This window comes from Diceros bicornis, chromosome 17, assembly GCF_020826845.1.
Source record: "Diceros bicornis minor isolate mBicDic1 chromosome 17, mDicBic1.mat.cur, whole genome shotgun sequence".
Lineage (NCBI taxonomy): Eukaryota > Metazoa > Chordata > Mammalia > Perissodactyla > Rhinocerotidae > Diceros > Diceros bicornis.
In genome coordinates, this window is record NC_080756.1 from 60,689,851 (window position 1) to 60,708,985 (window position 19,135).

General features: G+C 47.0%; 2 protein-coding genes across 2 annotated transcripts in view; both read left to right on the forward strand.

Annotated features, from left to right (window-relative positions):
• The window catches only part of ADIPOR2 (adiponectin receptor 2), a 429,864-nt gene that overhangs the window by 378,600 nt on the left and 32,129 nt on the right, over window positions 1-19,135 (forward strand). The window lies entirely within an intron of this gene.
• The window catches only part of CACNA1C (calcium voltage-gated channel subunit alpha1 C), a 638,289-nt gene that overhangs the window by 521 nt on the left and 618,633 nt on the right, over window positions 1-19,135 (forward strand). The window lies entirely within an intron of this gene.

A 19,135-nucleotide genomic window follows, 5' to 3' on the forward strand; every position in this document is an offset into this window, starting at 1 on the left:
GCTCCGGGCCGCTCCCTGCGGAGTTGCCGGGGCCGCGTCCGCCAGGGGCTCCGGGCGGGGGCCGCCCCAGCCTCGCCCGAGCGGCTGGGAGCCGGCGGGACCCGGGCCCGAACCGCCGGGGAGACGGAGCGGAAAATCCCCGCCCCTCCCCCTCCCTGTGCCCGGCTGCTCCAGAGCATGTGTTTCCTATGAAATTCCAGGCGAGGGGGGAAAAGTTCCTGAGTGTCTGCTTCTGCCTTGCTCGCTCGCTCTCCTTTGCCTTGAGAGCCCGACTGCCCGGCCGGGCGCGGTGGGGAGGAGGCGCCGGCGCCCCGAGCCCCGCGGGCCAGGGTCCCTCGCCTCTCTCGGGGCGCGGCTGGGAGCGCGCGCGCGCCCCGCCCCAGGCCTGCCCGGCGCCCCCGGCTGGTGCCCGGCGTCCCACTGGCTCCCAGGCGCCCCTTTCCTGGGCAGTGCGCTCCAGGCGGCGGGTGGGGGCCGGGGATGCAGATGGGAGTCTCCACGCCTCTCTCCCCCCTCTTCTCTCTCCCTCTCCCTGTGTCGCCCTCTCTCTCCCCTCCTCCCCTCTCCCTCCCCCTGCTCCCGGCTCACCTACACCCACCCACCTCTCTACTGCCATCGACCCCGAGTGCGCCCACGCCCCGTGTGTTCTCGTTCGCACCCACATGTGGGCTAGCACCTGAGGATGTAAGCGGTTAGAATTCGGGCCGTGTGTGGGCTTTGCTTTTTCATGTTTTAAGGAAATAATAAAAGGGTGTGCCGAGCTCACGCGGCTCCACACTGTTGCCCAGTGTTTTCTCAGCATCTCCATCCTTGGCATCAAGTGTCACCAGCTCCCTCTGTCAGGGGGAAAGGCTTTCAGGTAACTCCCCACTTCCTGGAAACTACCCCCCCCCCCAATTAACAAATTATTTTTTGGCATTGCTCAGCAATTAGGGTTATGATGGAGTGTAGAGGAATGGTCTTGCTGGAGTGTGGCGGCCTCCGGCTTCATGTCTGTCTGTTCTCCCAGGCTTTCTCTGTCTCTCTGGCTGTAGTCTCTCCCTTTCCTCTCTCAGTTTCCCAAGCCTCCCTGTTTACACTCTTCCTTCAGTATCTTCCTCCTGAATACCTGTGGCTGTTGGTCTTGTTACTTCCTGAGGTACTTCAAGTGCTCCTCTGAAGACCAGCCTGGTAGAGGGGTTGTCTCCCTGTCTCTTCTTTCCAGCTCCTCCCTCTTTTTGCCCTCATCTCCACCATTTGGGAACAGAACCCCTACTCTTTAGAGCCAGAGGCTGCCATCCTCAAACTGATTTTGGGGTGATTGTCCCTCTGCTTTCCAGCTTGGGTGGCAGTGTGGGGATTTTGGCCTCTTTTGGTAGAAAGAATTTTGTCAGAGGTCATGGGTTCTAGGGTGAGACCAGGCTTTGGGGTCACAAGGGCAGCTTCTGTCTCTGGATTTCTCTACCTCACGCCCCCATCCCGCACCTGTTCCCCTGTCCCCTTCCCAGCTGATGGAGTAGTGGATGGATTAGGAGGGAGGGAATGAGGGACACAAAGGAGAAGGTGACATTTGTGAAGAGTGGGGATGGATTTCTCCCCTCCAGGTTCTCAGCTCAGTCCAAGCAGCCTTGAAGAGGAGAGCTCAGTAGTGTTGTCCTTACTCTCAGTGACAATGGCAGTGCTGTGGCAATAATTGTTGTTCATGCAGTGATCATCTTAAATAGTTTATAAGGTCTCCTCTTAGTGCAGGACAAACCCTTTCTCAGCCCTCTTCCTTCCTTGCTTTTGCCCCTTTGTACCCCAGCATCCCCCCTCCCCACATGCACAGATGCAGGGAGCAGACATTAAAAGTAGGAGCACTGACCCTGGAGAGGTTTGTGAGAAAGATGGAGGGAAAGGGAGTGAGTGAGCCATGGCCTGGAGCTCTGCTTTTCCAGCAACATGCCAACAAACACTATGGCAACCTGAATTCCAGTTTTCTCCCTTGAAGCTGCAGTGATTATATAATTCTCAGGAGCCGTTTTGCCTCCATTCCTGGATGCGGTTTTCAGGTGAAAGAGCATCAGGCTCCCTGTCTCCCCTGCGTTTTCCATCCCCTATTCCTTGGACCTAGGCATTGCCGAGGATTTTTTGAGGGGAGGAGGGGAGGAGGGTGACGGAAGTGGGGAGGGCCGACCTGGAAGAGTATGAATATTTACAAGGAAGGGGTTGCTGTGGCTTAATAACTAAAGGGGTGATGAAACGTAAGTGATGGTTAGAATTTCAGGGGACAGAGAGAGAAGAGAAGCCAAATGATTACCTCAGAGGAGTGATGGTGGCAAACCAAAGAGTGGAGAACCAAGACAAAGTCGCTGGTGGTGCGGCTTTGCATTCTTCTGTTCCTGACGGACTTGAAGGCACTGAATGCATCAGCCCTTCTACCCCCAGCTTTTCAGGAGGGAGGGAGGGTATGTCTGTGTGTGTGTTGAGGGTCAGGGTATGGGGACCGGTGGTCCATGCCTGAAGATCTGGCTCCCCACCCTGGGTTTCAGGCTGGGAGGGCCTCATGTGGGCCTCACCTCCCCTCTGGTGCCCTATCTGCTCTGGTCCCAAGCCAGCCTCCCACTTTTCTGGGCTGATTTTCCATTGCAAGCTCCAGCTAGCAAATGAGTTTAATAGTTGACCATTTAACAAATAAAACATCAGAATGTCCCTTATCTGCTGGAGACAAGGCAGAGGGGAGAAACATGTGTTCTGGGAGTGGAAGGCACACTGTGCTTTTCTTTTAACTACTTAGCAATACAGCAGAATAGTAATCATCATAATAAAGTAATAGTAATAATGCTCACAGTTAACTCTCTTTACAAATGGTCAAAGAGCAATGTTGCTTGCACCTCAGCTTGTGCAGGTTAAAGAAAGCATGCCATTAGCTTCTCTTTTTCATGGAGGAAACTGGAGAAAAAGGGCTAGTGAGGTTCAAAATATTGTTCATAGTATTGCTCAGATACTTTCCAGAGTATCTGAATACTACATAATAGAATATATTGCAAGAATCAATTATTCATTATTTCCATAGAGCACATGCCAACAATATTTAAATATGTGCTTGTACACCCCCCCCCCACACAAACACAGTGAATAAGGAAAAGATATTTTAAATAGATTACACAAGTGCCTGATGCACTTTGGGGACCCAGTGCATTGCAGAGAGGAATATTGGTAATGCAGTCCCCTAAGACTGTTGGGACATTTCTACCTCGCATTAAATGGAGAATTGTTCTCTACAGGTAGATGCTACAGGTATAGTGCTTTGCAATGAAATGATGAGCAATAGCCCCTGGAGCCGTCTCTCAGAGTCTTGGTGATGACTTAGGACTCTTCAGTTTTCTCTTTGACTTAAAACTGCCTGAGGTGGGTTCCTCTGTATATAACACCTATACTAAAGGAGTCCAAGGAGCCTAGTGAATGGGGATTCTGAGGCCCTGCTGATCTTTGTATCCCCACTTTCTAGCAGAGGCCCCAGCGGCTCATTCCAGGGCCTTAATGACTGAGTGAACTTGCATGCCTGCATGAAGGAATAAATGCAGATCCAGCAAGACCTCAAGTAGATGTGGCTTCTGCCTCTCCCAGTAGGTGGTGCTCCAGGGCTTAGGAGTCAGGAAAGGGGTATGCAGCCTGTTTGGTGAGGAGAGATGTCGGGAGTTGGGAGAGAATTTCCTGTCTGCTGCATCTCTTTCATCACCCGCACACCTCCCCCCGTGTGCAGAGAACTACAAAGACCAGTGTGTGTCCCCATGCCACCACTCACACCAGAGGCCTCCCCAGTGTGACTGAGTCCCTCAGTGACCTTGCCACCCTTGATAACGAAAACCCACTTTGGGTTTCTGCCACACTAGTGCACACTCTTACCTCCAACTTCTGTTTACCTCTATACAGATAGCAGCCTACAGAGCCTTGAGGGAGCCTTTTGGGTAATTAGCTGAACTTGTTATGGCCATATATTAATTTTCCTCCTGATTTACCGTGGATGGTTTAGTAACTGGAGGGGCCGGTGGTTCCAAAGCCCAGGAGACAGGAGGCGACCTGAAATTGGGATCTGTAAACCCTGACCTATAGGGTTACAGAGCTTGTCAGCTCAAAGGCAAGAAGACATTTTCCTAACTTTATTAGGGAAAAAACACAAAAACGACTGGGTACACTTCACAGCTGATTTCTGTTTATGAGTCTGGCTGGTCTCCTGCTGGGTAATGGAAGAAAAGCTGCCGAGACCTAGGTTAGGAAGAAAGTGAGATTTGTTCTAATTTTCAGTGATGTTTTCCAACTCCTGGTGTTTTCTTTTCTATCCCTTTCTTCACTTGGCTTTCTTAGTTTTTGTGGTGAATTCTGTGCGGTCTGAGAAACCCTGGTCCTCGAGTTAGAAAGGGGTGAGTGAGTGGCTGACAGCGCTCTCTTCCTTTTACAGGAATTCCTCCTGCCTGGTGTCCCAGCTGTTTGTTATGTGGTAGTTGCAGGTCAGCCAGCGTCATCCCAACTGTGCCTTGCCTGGACTCTGAAAGCAGTGCTCAGCATTCAAAATTAGGGGACAATTTTGTTTTCCAATATGGACTAAAGAAAGCTGATAGATTATTTGGAAAGTACCTGGAGACTTAACAACAAGACTAGTTAGCAAAATAATCACACCGATTTAGTCTGTTTCTAGATTCGGTCCTCACTGTTGCCTACGTTAATGTTGGGCGCTGTGGAGGAGAGCAGAAGACTGATGAAAAAAGGCGTGGGGGATTGTTCTGCCAAATATCAGGTGCTAAATACTTAGCGACATGAGTGGTAAACACTCTGATAATGAAACAACCCTCTGAGCCGTGGCTGTCATTATGAAAATAATTTAGTAAACACCTGTTTACATGTACCTCAAGGTTAGACACTGTATAAAACAAGTACAAGTGACAGGATCCCTCTGGGAAATGGCATGCTTTTCAGCGGCGTTTCAAAGCCAGGCACGGCGACTTCTGCCGAACTCCTGGCGGAAAAAGCAAACTGGAGGGCTGACACACTGAACCAGCCTGTTTGACCCCCAAGCCCCCGGCGTACAGAAGAGCCTTCCGCGGGCCGTAGGCCGCAGGTGGGTGCGTAGACCGGCCTTCCTGACCCCTGTGGCCTCGCGCCCGGGGCTCGTCCCCAGCCTCCGGCTTCCTTCCGCGGGGACTCGGGGGCGCTGGCGGGCAGGCGGCCGCTTGGGCACGGGGGGCCTCCCGGGAGCCTCGGGACCCCCGAGGGCCTCGCTGCACTTCTGGCCCTGGGTCCTGTGGGGTGGGAGCCCCGGGGGGCCTCAGGGAAGCGGGGCTGTGAAATGGCTGGGGCCTCAGGGAGCCGGGCTGGCGGGAGGCAGGGGAAGGCAGGAAGAGGCCCAGCTGACCGGGGTGTCTGCGGGGGAATTTGGGGAACAGTTACCACTTGTGGAACCAAATAAAATTTAAGTAGGGATTTAAGGGACGTAAGAACAGTTTGGGCCTGGAGCTCAGGAGTCAAACAGGGGTTGAAAATAGGCCCTTACTTCCTCAGCGACCAAAGGAGCTAAAGGAATAGTTAATCTGGCTTTAACAGAGGATGAGGAAAGGGAGATTAGCGGGCAAGAAGCCAACACCTCTCAGTCCCTTCTTTCCCAAAGGAACCCCACCAAACCTTACTCTCCATGACATGTTCACTTTAAAATGGTCTTCTTGTGCTGTACCGTCCATGCGTGTGTGTGTGTGTGTGTGTGTGTGTGTGTGTGTGTGTGTGAGAGAGAGAGAGAGAGAGAGAGAGAGAGAGAGAGAGAGAGACACGGGGTAGGGTGGGGAGGAGGTGGTTCTAGATTCATGTTCTTTGAAGAGTTTGTCAAACAGACTTAGAATAAAGGTAACGTCTCTTTGGGAATTTACTTTCTAGGATCAGAATATTTTATGGGTAAAAGGAACCTTAGGGATAAGCTCTGTTTCCAGTTGAGAAAACAAAGGCTCCTGAAGAGTCAGTCACATCAGGCAGGGATGTGACAGAAAACAAGATCCTCATCTCTTTACCCTCCTGCTTTCTCTTGACCACACTTGGTGTATGTTGAACCCTCTAAGAGAGCATTGCTTAGTGTTTCTGGTTAGATTTTGCTTGATAAACCTCTCAACCTCTCCCTATTCTTCCTTCCCTGACCCCACCTTTGTACTGGCTTAAAATCATTTCTGAGATGTTAGATTTGGAAACAGAGTTGGGGGGATGGGGATGGTGGTAATCTATCACTGGAAAGCTTTAAAAATAATTTCTTAGACTCCAGAGTAAAAGTTCAAACATGTCCACAAGAAACTCCTACAAAATTCAGGTCACTATTTTTTGTCTGCAAACGGATATGTCTCCAAGCCTTTTTTATTTGCTCTTTTCCTTTCTGTCCCAATCTAGGCTGGTTTCAGCCCCTTAGGGAGAGTGGGGTGACACAAGGCCAGGCTGTGCTGTAGGACTTCCCTCAGTGAGCTGTCAGGAGTTCTGCTGGACTGGCAGGCTCTACTCTTGGCCAGGGCAGGAGACACAGATTAACTGCATAGTAGAAACCATGGGGACATTGAGGTTGCAGCTGGCCAGAGGACAGGCTGCCATGGACTCTACCTGAGTTGGGAGAACAAAGGCCTTGCTTCCTTGTTGGGGTTGGTCTCCTAGCACCTCCCTACCTCTTCCCAGGAGACATTTAAATAAGCAGTGGTGGTTTAAGTTCAGCACATGGAGGGGATTTATCGAGCACCTGCCTCTGACATTCCCATCCGCCTTGAAGCATTCATTGGCTGGCTTGTTTGATATTCTTATAAGTTGTCTCCGAGCACCTGGACAGCCTTTGAAGCTGACTTGGTCTCTAGCTTTAAGACAGGCAAGAGCCAGACTCAGGCTTAGAGACGTGGCCTTTGAGCTCCCTGGAGGAGGCCACCGTTTCAGAACATAGTGTTGCAATAATTTCATGAAATAGTCAAGCTGCCAGTTTGCCAAGAGGGGTTTCTTTTAATACACTCAGCTACACTTGGTGTTGCCCGCTTGAACCTAGCTAAAAGGAAAATAAAATAATCTTGTCTCCTGTCCTTTAGAGAACCAAGCCAAAATCCAGACAGTAAATGAATGTTCTCCGTAGTGCCTGTGGGCAGAAATGTTGACTTGATTACTCAATTAAGCTCTGTTTACTTTGTAACCATTGTGTCATGTTCAGTCATTTATATTGTTTTTTTCCTTCTGAAATAATCCATGTTGGGCTAAAACCTTTCAAAGATGTTAGTTAGCACAAGTAAAGAAATTAAATAAAAATAAGGTTACAGCTAGAAAAATGACTTGGGTCATATTCTTTGACTTGATTTCTTTCTCTGAGAGTTTTGAAGGAATCAAGTCTTGTACTTTTCATCTGTAAAATAGAGATAATAATCCTCAGTCAGTTAATTTCACAGGGCAGCCGTGAGGCTCCAAATGGGAGAATGAATGTGAATCTCTGTGCAAATATCAGTTATTCTTATCAGAGAGCAGAGCACTAGAGTTTGAAAAAGCAGCACCATGAACCGGCTTTCAAAGCATTTCAAACAACTGTGTAGGTGTTGTTGGATGGCTGACATTATTCAAAATTTCAAGGATGGAAATGTAAAACAAAGAGAAACAGAGTCTGAGGTGGGCTGGCTGATACCAGAATAATCGAGGAAGAAGTGAAAAATGAGTCAAGACAGGCCTGGTATTTTGTTTTTCTTGACAACTTCAGCCCACCTGAGGCCAGTAGGATCCCAGGACTGTGGGACCATCTGGACTGCTGTTTCTAACCAGAGGGTCAGGACCTGGGATGCTGGTTTTCCTTATGCCCAGCAGCTGTCCACCTGCCATTGCTGCCATCTTCTCACAGCCATAGTGCATGGCTCCTTGCCTTCAGCCTCAGGTCCAAAGCCAAACTGGCCAGAAGTCCTTGAGGGTCCAAATATCCGGAAATGGGGCCATTGAGAGCAGGAAGGACACCACCTGGGCAAACAGACGTCTCCTCACTTTCCAACATGAGTTCCCCTAACCTAAACACAGCTCCACAGTGCAGAAGGACAGACTGCCTGGGAAATAAAACTTTGCTTCAAATGTAAACCTTGGCTTTGGAAAATAAACAATTTGTTTTATATAGCAAAAGTGCTGGAGGTTTGTAGGTAAAGAGAGGGAACTGTTCCATACAGTATCTTGAGACATTTATCAAAATAGGAAAGGGCTTTAATTCACATCTTAAGTGACAGGTTAACCTTCAGTTTCCTGAAGCAAAAATAATCTCGCCATCAAAAAGTGTGCTGGGAAACTTAAGTTTGTGACTTGCTGCCCTGACCCACCACCCCCAGCCTCTAGTTCTGTGATCTGTGGAGCTGTCCGATTTCACTTTTATTTTTAAAAATAAACTACATTGAAGTATAACATCTGCCTTTTTGTATTTTTAGAATGGGGCAGGAGTAATAACCACCATGTATGAATGCCTCATGCGCCTCCAATACTGTTCTTGGTGCTTCGTGTGCTTAGTATCATTTCATCAATCCCATGAGGTGGGTGTTAATGATGTTTTTCAGATGAGGAAACGGGGGACCAAAGATCTTAAGTAATGTGGCCAAGGTTACCCAGACAATATTAGAGCTGGTAATTAACTCCAGGTCTGTTAGACTTTCAAAGCATTTGTTCTCTATTATTTCTCTACGTGAGAAAGGAGAGAGAAGAGGAGAAAGAGCAACCCATGTTGGAAAGAGCTGCCTTGAGCTAGCCTCATGGAACCTTGCTTGGATTTGCTCTGTGGAGACTCCCGCTTCTGTGCTGGTCATGTGTAGTGGGTACATGGCTAAACACGTGTTTTTACTTGATGGCCCTGTGTGGGTACTCTACACGTTCCTCCTCGTAGTCCTATTCTCTAGCTATTCATTTATTCCCATGGCTTCTGCCTGGGCCCTCTTTGGTTCTTCAGATCCCTCTGTAGACCTTACCAGAAGACCTAGATCAGTAAGCCTTGGATTTGAGATGACCACTTCATGGCATGGCTTTGCTTCACCACCCATTCTTGAAATATCGTCTCAGTAATTCCCTGCTGGAAAACAGACACTCTCCATTTTCAAGCAAGATTCCAGTGAGTTCGGGGAACCGTCCCTGCAAGCTGAGCTCCCTGGACTTCACAATTTATTTATTTTTACGTAACAACTTTGTTGAGATATAATTCACATACCATAAAATTCACCCTTTTAAAGTGTACAATTCAGTGGTTTTTACTGTTTTTACAGAGTTGTGCAACCATCACCATTGTCTAATTTCTGCAAATTTTTATCACCTCAAAAAGAAATTTGTACGCACTGGCCGTCACTTTCCGTTCTCCCCCCACTCCAGCCCAGAGCAACCACGAATTTACTTTGTCTTTGTGGATTTTCATGCATTATTGACAGCAATAATAATTCTACAGTTGGAGCTCACTCATGTAGTCTAACTGCTGGCAGCACATCTCACGCATTTCAGATCTAGGTATGTTGTGACGATCTACATGATAAATGACAGAGTTAAAAGGAAGTGCATGAGGTTAGTTAGGGATCTGGGTGTCATTTGGAGGCACTTTCTTTCATTTACACAAAAAGTGGTTTTAAGATTTTTTTCTTTTAAGTATCTCAGTAAGGGTAAGTCTGTAAGGCACATCTACTGATATTTGAAGATGTGAATTATGACCTTTAAAAAATTTTTTTTGTTGTAAAATATATGTAACAAAACTTCCCATTTTAACCAATTTTAAGTGTACAATCCAGTGCCATTAATTATACTCACAATGTCGTACAACCATCACCACTATCTATTTCCAAAACTTTTTCATCACTCCAAACATAACTCTGTAGCCATTAGCAACAACTCCCCATTCCTCCCTTCCTTCAGCCCCTGGTAACATCTAATCTACTTTCTGTCTCTATGAATTTGCCTGTTTTAGATATTTCATATAAGTGGAATCATACAATACTTCTTTTGTGTCTGGCTTATTTCACTTAGCGTAATATTTTCAATCTTTATCCACATGGTAGCATGTGTGAGAACTTTACGCCTTTTTGTGGCTGAATAATATTCCATTGTAGGGATATACCACATTTTGTTTATCCATTCATCAGTTGATGAACACTTGAGTTGTTTCACCTTCTGGGTATTGTGAATGATACTGTGGTGAACATTAGTATGCAGGTATCTCTTTGAGTCCTTATTTTCAGTTCTTTTGGGTATATACCTAGGGGTGGAATTGCTGGGTCTGAATTATGACTTTTTAGTTATAAGAGCCTGTTTCCTTGTGTGGTTCCCCAAGTTTGAATCCCATGTAGATGAGAATACTATATTAGGAAATTCCTTTGTGTCAGTAATGAGGGTCTAGTAATTCCTCTGGGCTCTCAGTGCCTGTATCAGGAATTTGACTTTAATTAGGTGTTTAACAATCCAGCAGCTGCCCTTTGATGAGGAGTGACTGATGCTGCCTCCATTCCAAAAACAATGAGGGTCTCCAGACCCAGGTCAGCTTTCACCTCTGTGCTGATGGGGCTTTGTGACTGCAGGAAATGAGTGTTTGGCAAGACAAAGCTATTTAGCCTGTCTATCTGTCTAGTCCAGGAGCAGCCATGCCTGTGGACAGAGGTGTCCAGTCCGGCCATCTTGAGGACCCTGGGAGAGGATGGCTTTCCCTGCCTGTGATTGGACTGCTGTGTGTCTGCGCTGGTGGCTGGGCGACCTGGGTGGTGAGGGGTCTCTGTCTCCCAGCCTTGAAGCTGCCTGGGAGGAAAGCCGTGGCCCAGGGCTTTCTCTCGCTCCTCACACATCTAAAGTGCAGGCAAAGGAAAGAAAAGAAACAGTCAGGGAGAGAATCAGAAAAAGAGGAAGGAGAGCATGAAGGGAGCAGGAAATGAATGAGCAGGGGAAGCAGTGACACTTGGTAGGCCCTGTGCTGGTGCTTGTGGCCCAGTTAATGACTCTGGGAGCCCCTTTCCAATCTTGGGATGGCTACTTTTTTTTTGGTAATTGTTTTTACTGAAAAGTAATAACATCACCTCACATTTTGATTGTTCTAAAATACCTTTTAAATCCTTTTCACGTCTACTGTTTCAGCTGTTCTTCAAAAAAAAATGCAATGAAGTAGTGGGACAAGTTTTATTATTCCCATTTTTTTAGATAAGGTAACCTGGGCTTAGAGGATTTGAACAACTTACCTGGTTAGGCAAGGAAAAAAACTAGCCAGGTTTTTTTTGAGGGAATATTGCATGTTAGACTTCATCTTATGTTTATTTTTGGTGGGCTTCTATATGTTATTTTATTTATTCCTTAAAAGATCCCTATTATAAGACAGCTCTTTGGTGATAGAATAGGCTAGAAGCCCCGTCCCCTGACTTGGTCAGTGCTCCTTTTGCAGCCCAGCTGTGTCGTCTGTTAGGGCGCTGTGTTCTGACTTAGGCACAGATCTCAAAGCCCTGTGTCTGCTGAGCTTCACACAGCTCCATGAGCCTGTGCATCTTTTCCCCCTATACAGCTGTGTTCAGCTGGGGCATAAATGTGTGTGTTGTGTGTGCTTCTTTCTCAGATTAGCAGAGTTCAGCATGCTAAGACAGAAATGCAGGTCAGGCGCTTTGAAGGCCAAGACACTTAATTTAATCCAACTATTAGTAGATTCCTTTCTCGCGGGCTCTGCCCTCACGTCCCCTCCCTGGTCCTGCTCACAGGTGTGTCTTCACCGCTGTCCAGAGCTGAAATTTGCACAGTGTTTCTCCAAGGTCAAAGCCTCTGTCACCATTTCTGGCTGTCCAAGACATCCTGGAGATCTGAGCTCCACCTTTTAGGGGATTATGGTGACTCAGATCTCATATTTGGTCTGCAGTGGATAGGATCTTGTAGCTCTGTTTTTCAGTTATTTAAAAGGCAAAAGTTTTGACCTGTGCCCTGCTGTCTGAAAGGCTAGGAGGTAAGAAGCCTTTTCCCAGGATGAACTGACTGTGAAATGTCTTGAAAATGGGGTATCTCATGCCAGTTGTGATGAAAACACTCCTAAATTGTTTTTTTCCTGTCCTAGAATTGGGATGGTTAGTCATTCACAAAAAGTTATTGAGCATCTGCTATCTGTAAGACAGTTTGCTCACAGGATCTGTGGATTCAAGGAGACCTTCAAAGTTACAGTCCCTCCATTATTTCTTCCTTTGGGGAGTGTAAAGGCTAGTAGGAGGTAAGATGCATACCCACATCCACAGGCACACAGACACCCACAACTATAATAAAAGGCAGAATATGACTGATGTTATGAGGAGGTAAAGATGAAAGACTCACAGGTTTAAAGGAGGGTGATATAGTCAGATGGAATAAATGGGGAAAGCATATATGAAGCTGGTGACATAGCTGAACCTTGAAAGGTGGACAGAAATGGGGTAGAGAGGAGGGGTGGACATTCCCAACACAAAGAGTGATATAGTCAATAACACCTTGGTAGTCATAGGCATTGAATTGTAAAGGAATGGTGAGTTGGGTTTGATTAGTGCACAGGTTATGTCGGGGAGAAGTGGGAGAGAAGGTTGGGATGGCAGGAAAGGAATAACATGAAGAGACCTTCACATCAGGCTGAAGAGTTTGCATCTCATTTGTTAGGCAGCGGAGGGCCATTTAAAGTGTCTGAGCCATGGAATGGTGTGATCAGAGCTGCTCTTGCAGAAGACTAGTCTGGTGGCAGGGTAGAGGACGAAGTGAGGGTGCCAAGACTGTAGGTGGAGAACAGTTCTGCAGCTATTGCCTTAGTCCAGGCAAGAAAGGGAGGAAGGGATTTTCTCAACAAAAGCCAGAGGGCAAGGGAGCCCTTTGATGTTATCTAGATGGGGAGGATAGAGGGTGGATTTGGAGGGCAAATGGAAGATACTCAGCATACATACGAAATTAGAGTTCTTTTAAAGGTAATATTTGAAGGTGTGGAAATGGATGAAATTATTAGGGAGAGAGAAGGAAATGATGAAAGGGCTGAAGACAGAGCCCTATGTTTAAAGGACAGGAAGGGGATAAAATGGAGGAGACAGAGCCAGAGTTGTCAGGGAGGTGGGAGGAGAGCCTTGCTTCTGTGGGGCCGTGGAGGGTAAGGAGAGACCATCGCGCTCAGTGTTGGAGTAGTGGGTAGGGAAGATGGGAACTGAGAAACCCCACTGGATTTGATGATTTGGTATCACCAGTGGACTTTGAGAGTGGGTTCAGGGTGATTGCTGTGCAGTCAGACTGCACAATGCTGAGGCATGTGTGTGAAATGGGGGGAGCACACGTGGACCACTCTGTTAAGAATTTTGTGAATGAGAAAAGAGAGAATGTATTTGTTGGCGCAGGAGATTTAGAAGTGGAAGAGAGGTTCTGTTGATGAAGGAGACCTGGAAGAAGGCCGTAGGCGGTGGGCTCAGGGACAGGAGTGGGTTCAAACCCAGCTGAGGAGTGGAGTGCTGTCTCCAGAAACAGACATGAGGGTATTGGAGGACGAGAAAATGTACAGTGTTATGGGGGGGGCGCCAAAAGAGGAGATACTAAGGGTCTCAGGGAGGGGAGTGCTGGGTCCTGAGAGAGATGAGGGCAGCTAGAGTGGAGTCTGAGCTTGAAGAGACAAGAAAAGGTAACAGTCAGTGGAAAACACTGTGGGACATCCCAAAGAAATCGCTATGTCTAAGAGGGAACCTGGCTGAGGTCAGGAAGCATGAGTTGTGGGCCAGCAATGATCTATTCCTAAAGAAAGTTTGCCCAGAATGGGGTTTGCAAAGTGAGACAGGCACTAACTAGGTCAGGGGGGCCGAGGGCTGTAGTTCTGTAAGGAGAGAAGTGAAGTGAGAGTTGGTATGGGAGAATTGAAGGTGGTCACCTAGGACCATCGGGGAGGCTGGTGGGAATGGAGGTCCCAGGACACATAATTTTAGTAGGATTCGGGAGTCTGAATCCTCCAGCCTGCCTCTATTCACATGGATCATTCATCAGAAGAGCTGGTTGGCCGCTTGAGCTCTGAATGGGTGTACAAGGGGGTGGGTGGACTCTCTTTGGGGAGTCTGAGAACAAGAAGAAGATGGCAAGCTTGGGTGGTGGAGATGATGGCAGTGTGAGGAGGGTAGGCGTTGGGTGGTAGAGTGGGATGCGTGTGTGTGTGTGTGTGTGTGTGTGTGTATGAAAGGGTAGGCACATGGAGACAAATTTTACTGGAGGCTTCACAATTTGGCCTCCTGAGAGTCTTCTGGGCACTGACACCAAAGCAGAGAGCCCGTGGTCTAGAGATCTGGTTCAAGACATGGATGGAAGGAAGCAGGTGACATCAGGACTGGTGTAGAGGTGGACATCAAATATCAGGCCGTCATAGACCGTCTTGGTTATCATGGACAAGGAGCTTGCACTGCTGGCCTCAGTCATGGCTCAATAGAAGAGAGGAGTGTTCTGGGCAATTCAGACCGGAAGTGCCAGCTCAAGGGTGGTTACCTGGAGAATGGCATGCCTCCATATTGTTCCCACCCCTATCTCCCCATACCCCCCATCCACACCAGCCAAGCTTCCCAGCCTATGATATTGGCTTTCTGGAGAACTGGTTAGCCTTTGTGGAGTGTTAAGCCCAGTGATTTTATATCCTTATAATTATATCAGAATATCAAATTCCTGAGAACAGAAATTTTTATTATTATTTTTTTCTTTATCCCCTCCCACCTTAAAACCCCACAACAAAAATGTTACAAACCACTGGAAAATCCAAGGTTGGATCCCATTTGAGCTTTGCAATGCCTGGATTTCCCTGTAATCAAGAAAAATATATCCTGAATGTTTAATGAAAAGATGTGAATTTTTGGTGCCAAGGACAATAACGTGCCATGGGAGTATGCTTTGCTGGGTGCTGCTGAGTTACTCTTGGAGTTAATGACCAGGAGGCACTCCCAGACTCTGCCCCAGTCCTTGTCACACACGCAGGGACTCTGGTTGTGAGAGGTCTGGCAGGCAGTGTCAGTGGACTGGAAGGCCTTTCCCAGAGGCAGTGGGAGGGGCAGTGGCTGCAGAGGCCTGGCCTCTCTGTCTCTGAGGTGGGGAGGCTAGGCTCCTGCACTCCACTCACCTTCTCTGCGCTCATCTTCCTGGTGAACTGCATACACAGTCCAGTGGCCCCAAGTCCTGCCTTTTTCCTCTCATTCCCTGCACCCACCCCCCACTTCTTCCGTTCAGATGGACCTGACCGCAGGGTGGGTAACCCCAGGGAGAGGAGTGAGGCTTTGACCTGGAAGCACATTTTCTCTGCCTTTCTCAGCTAGGGAAGTCGCCTGTCTGCCTGCCTGGAAACAATGTGTTATGACAACCCTCTGGGGACTGGCCTGGCCAGCCCTGTGGCCACCATTTCATGCTGTCTGGCCTTATCTGCAAAGCCTACTTGCAGAGTTTGGCCTTATTCTGGTGAACCTCAAGGGCAGTGCTGTCCCTAGCTTGCTCTCTCACTGGGTCTGGGTGGCAGAAGGCTCTGGGGTTTTCCCTTTTTCCGCTCCAGTGAAACTCGGGCAGAACGTGGTGCTGTCCTCCTGGGGTATCGGCATGGACAGAGCTCTGAGTCCGGGTGGATGGGTTTCCTGAGTGCCTGCTGTGCTCCCGCTCCACACACTGTTCCTTGCACTCCAGTGGAGTTTGACTTGGCTATTGTGGAATGAAGGAGGAGAAAAGAAAATCCTGAAGAAGAAAATGACCCTAAGAAAACTGTTTTTGAGTTGGGTGAAGCAGCAGCACGTGCCTGGTGTCCTGAGAGGAGGGCCCAGCTCTTGGAGACGTCGCGGGTATCAGAGTGTGTAGTCCCGCTCATGCACAATTGGTTCATGGGCAGGCACAGGCCGGTGCCTCCTAAGTGGTCACAGTTAGGTTTGCTCTCTTTGAAAGGAGAGGATAAAATGGTAATAAAGGCATCTAGCTTGTGTTTTTCAGGCCCAGAAGTAAATGAAGAGAAATTCTAAGCCGAAGACTCTTAGGGAAAGGTTCCTCTAACACTTGTGGGCCAAATGCTTACAGGTTCTTTGACAAGGATCTGCATGTGGTGTGTGCATGTATGAGAGAGAGAAGCAGAGAGGACGAGAGAGCAGTGTGACTTGGCCTGAAACCCCCGCAAGACAGCATGTTGTCACAAGGGGCAGGCGTATCTGGGTACACAGAGTCCTGTGTTTAGAGGTACCTCTACCTCTGGCTGCGGCATTTTGGTGAAATCACTTAACTCCCTGTGTCTGAGGATCTGCATCTGCTACCTCCCCCTTCCCCCAATTAATAATCTGTTTATTCTTTTAATCCTATCTATAAATGACTATTACTTGAGTATTGCAAAGGGATTAATTGAAATACAGCAGGAAAAAACTTTGTATGCTGGTCCTTCATGTCCTGTCAGCTGCATGGGGAAATTGTAGTGTAGGCTCAGATGCTTGAAGATGATTATATCTGAGCTGTTTTCTTTAAGAAAGAATGTCTTGAGGGTGGGGCCAGAGTAAAACAACCCTGCTTCATGACTTCAAAAGTAGTGCCAGAGGAAACAGGGCTTTGGGTTTTAAAGGCAAATCCTGTGCTTCCTTGTCCTTGCATGTGAAACAATTGAGGGGGTCTTGACTTGGGGGTGCTTTATCTTACATGCAGTAGGTGTGGCTAAGAAGTCACACTGGCTCTCAAGAAAGTCTTTGTGAGGAAGCTTTATTGTATCTTGCATTCTTTTCCTTCCTTCTGGGTTTCTTCATACTGAAGCACATATTTTGTAGTTCTTTCAGCAATGGTCTATAGTGGTAGACTTCTTCAGTCTTTCTTTGAAGTTGTCTTTTTGTATACTCTTGAATGGTGGTATAGCCAGGTAGAATTTGTGTTAGCAGTTATCTTCCTGTGCACTGTGCAGGATATAAAGGATAATATAGTCCATTATCTCCTGGACTCTATTGTTGCTGATGAGAAGTCTGCTGTAAATCCAAATCACTATTCTGATTTTTTTTTTTTGTGAGGAAGATTGTCCCTGAGCTAACATCTGTGCCCATCTTCCTCTGTTTTTTGTATGTGGGACGCCACCACAGCGTGGCTTGATGAGCGGTACATAGGTCTGTGCCTGGGATCCGAACCCGCGAACTCCGGGCTGCCAAAGCGGAGCGCGGGAACTCAACCACTATACCACTGGGCAAGCCCGTCTGATTTTAAAGATATTCTCTATGTCTTTAGTTATGCAGTTTTACAATGTTATGTTAATACATAGGTTTTGTTTTTTTTTTTTTTTTTTTTTTTAAATCTTGCTTGAGACTTGATGAGATACTTCAATCTAAGGGTTCATATTGTTCACCAGTTCTGGAAAATTCTCAGTCATTTTCAAATATTGATTCTCTCCCAGTCTATTTTATTCTTCTGAAACTGTTAGTAAATATATATTGATGTTTCTCATTTTACCCTTTCTCTTAAATGCTCTTTCATATCCTATATTTCATTATCTCTCTTTGCTACATTCTGGGTAATTTCTTTAGCTCTGTCTTCCAATTCACCATTTTTTTCTTCATTTGTATCTAATCTGCTGTTTAACCTTTAAATGTATTTTTATTTTCAATTACTGTTTTATTTCTAAAAGTTCTATTTTGTTCTTTTTCAAATCTTTTGTTTTTTTTAATAGTGTTTTTCCCCTTTATGGTTCTATTCTGTATTTTAGATTGTTAATCATTTTAAACACACATATATATATATACATATATATAATATTTATAATCTATTTTAAATTATTTTATCTATTTCAGCACTTGGGGAATGGTTATCCTGTTTCTTATATCTGCTGACTTTCACTGATAGTGGACCGTTTCTTTCTGTGGCATATAAATTTTGATTGTGAGCCCGTCTTCTTTATGAATTTTTTCTCCCATGAGGTTCTAAGCACCCTGAATTGTGGAGGCGTTGCTGTGCTTTGCATTTGCCTCCAGTGGGCAATCTTGGTGGTTTCATTGGTCTAGAAACAGTTTTTAATATTTGCTTCTCAACTTAGAGTGCCCACAGCATAGTGGTGTGTAATTTGTCATGAGAAAAAATGTTCACACCCGGAATCTCAGTCAGAGTCAAGTGAAACGTGTACAGAGTAGACTGACTCCTACAGACAGGAAACATTTTTATTTTTCTACTGTTGCTGCGTTGGATCTCCCTTTCCTGTTCTTTCATATCATCTTAGGCCTTCTTAGCTTTCCACTCACATTCAGTTGTTAGAACAGTCTCGTTTCAGTAATTAGGACTCATGTTATGATATTAAAAAGTCCATAGACTACTTTAGGCCTTACCTATGGCCTTCAGATTTGTATGGGAGAAGAGGGTCATGACCTGTGTTTTCCTTCTTCTGGTTCTTCCTCTCCTCCACTTCTGGGCTTCTTGGATTAGAGCAGAGGAGAGTGACTTTGGGGAAACAGGGCTAAGGTCCTTGTCCTTGGTGCTGTTTTTGGTGTGACATTGGCTGGCCACCATGCTCTCTACTATGGTAGCCATCTCAATGCTGGCTCTTTCTTAGGGCACCTTTGTGGGTTCTTTGAAGGTCCCCATGGGGTCCTTTATACCACACAGTTCTCTTATGTGGGTGATGTGGTGAATCTCACAGCCTCTTTCTGCTGAGGCAGCCCTCTTGGGTGGATTCTTTACAGTGGCTTGAATCCAGCCACCTTTCATGTCATCAGCTCAGCCAAGTAGAGGCTGCTGTATTGTTAAAAGTTGGAGTTGTAGGCTGCTTCCCATTGTTGCCCTGTCAGCACAGCTGCTCCAGTTCTCCTGGAGAATTCTCCAGGCAGCAAGCAGGCACCATCCCTTGATTCATGTGCACCCTCCAGACTCCAAAAGACATGGGTCAAGGCTTTCCCAAGAAGAGTGCTCTGCTCTGGTACTCCAGGGTGGGTGTATGGGTCCTGTCACTTAGTGGGCATCAGGCTAGGGATGAGAGGCTGGTCTCTCTTTATTGCAGGCACCCGGCTTGGTGCCCACCTCACTTAGCTTGGGAGGAGGGTGGCGGAAGCACACTCTGCCCCAGCCCACACCTTACTACCTCCAGGATGCCTGTAGTTCTAATCCTCTGCTTATGTAGGCTGGATGGGGCAGTGGAGGGAGGATCCAGGGACCAGTCTGGCTCTTCTTAGTCCTGCAACAAGGTATCTATCGAGTGCCTCTGTTGTCTAAGGGACACTTC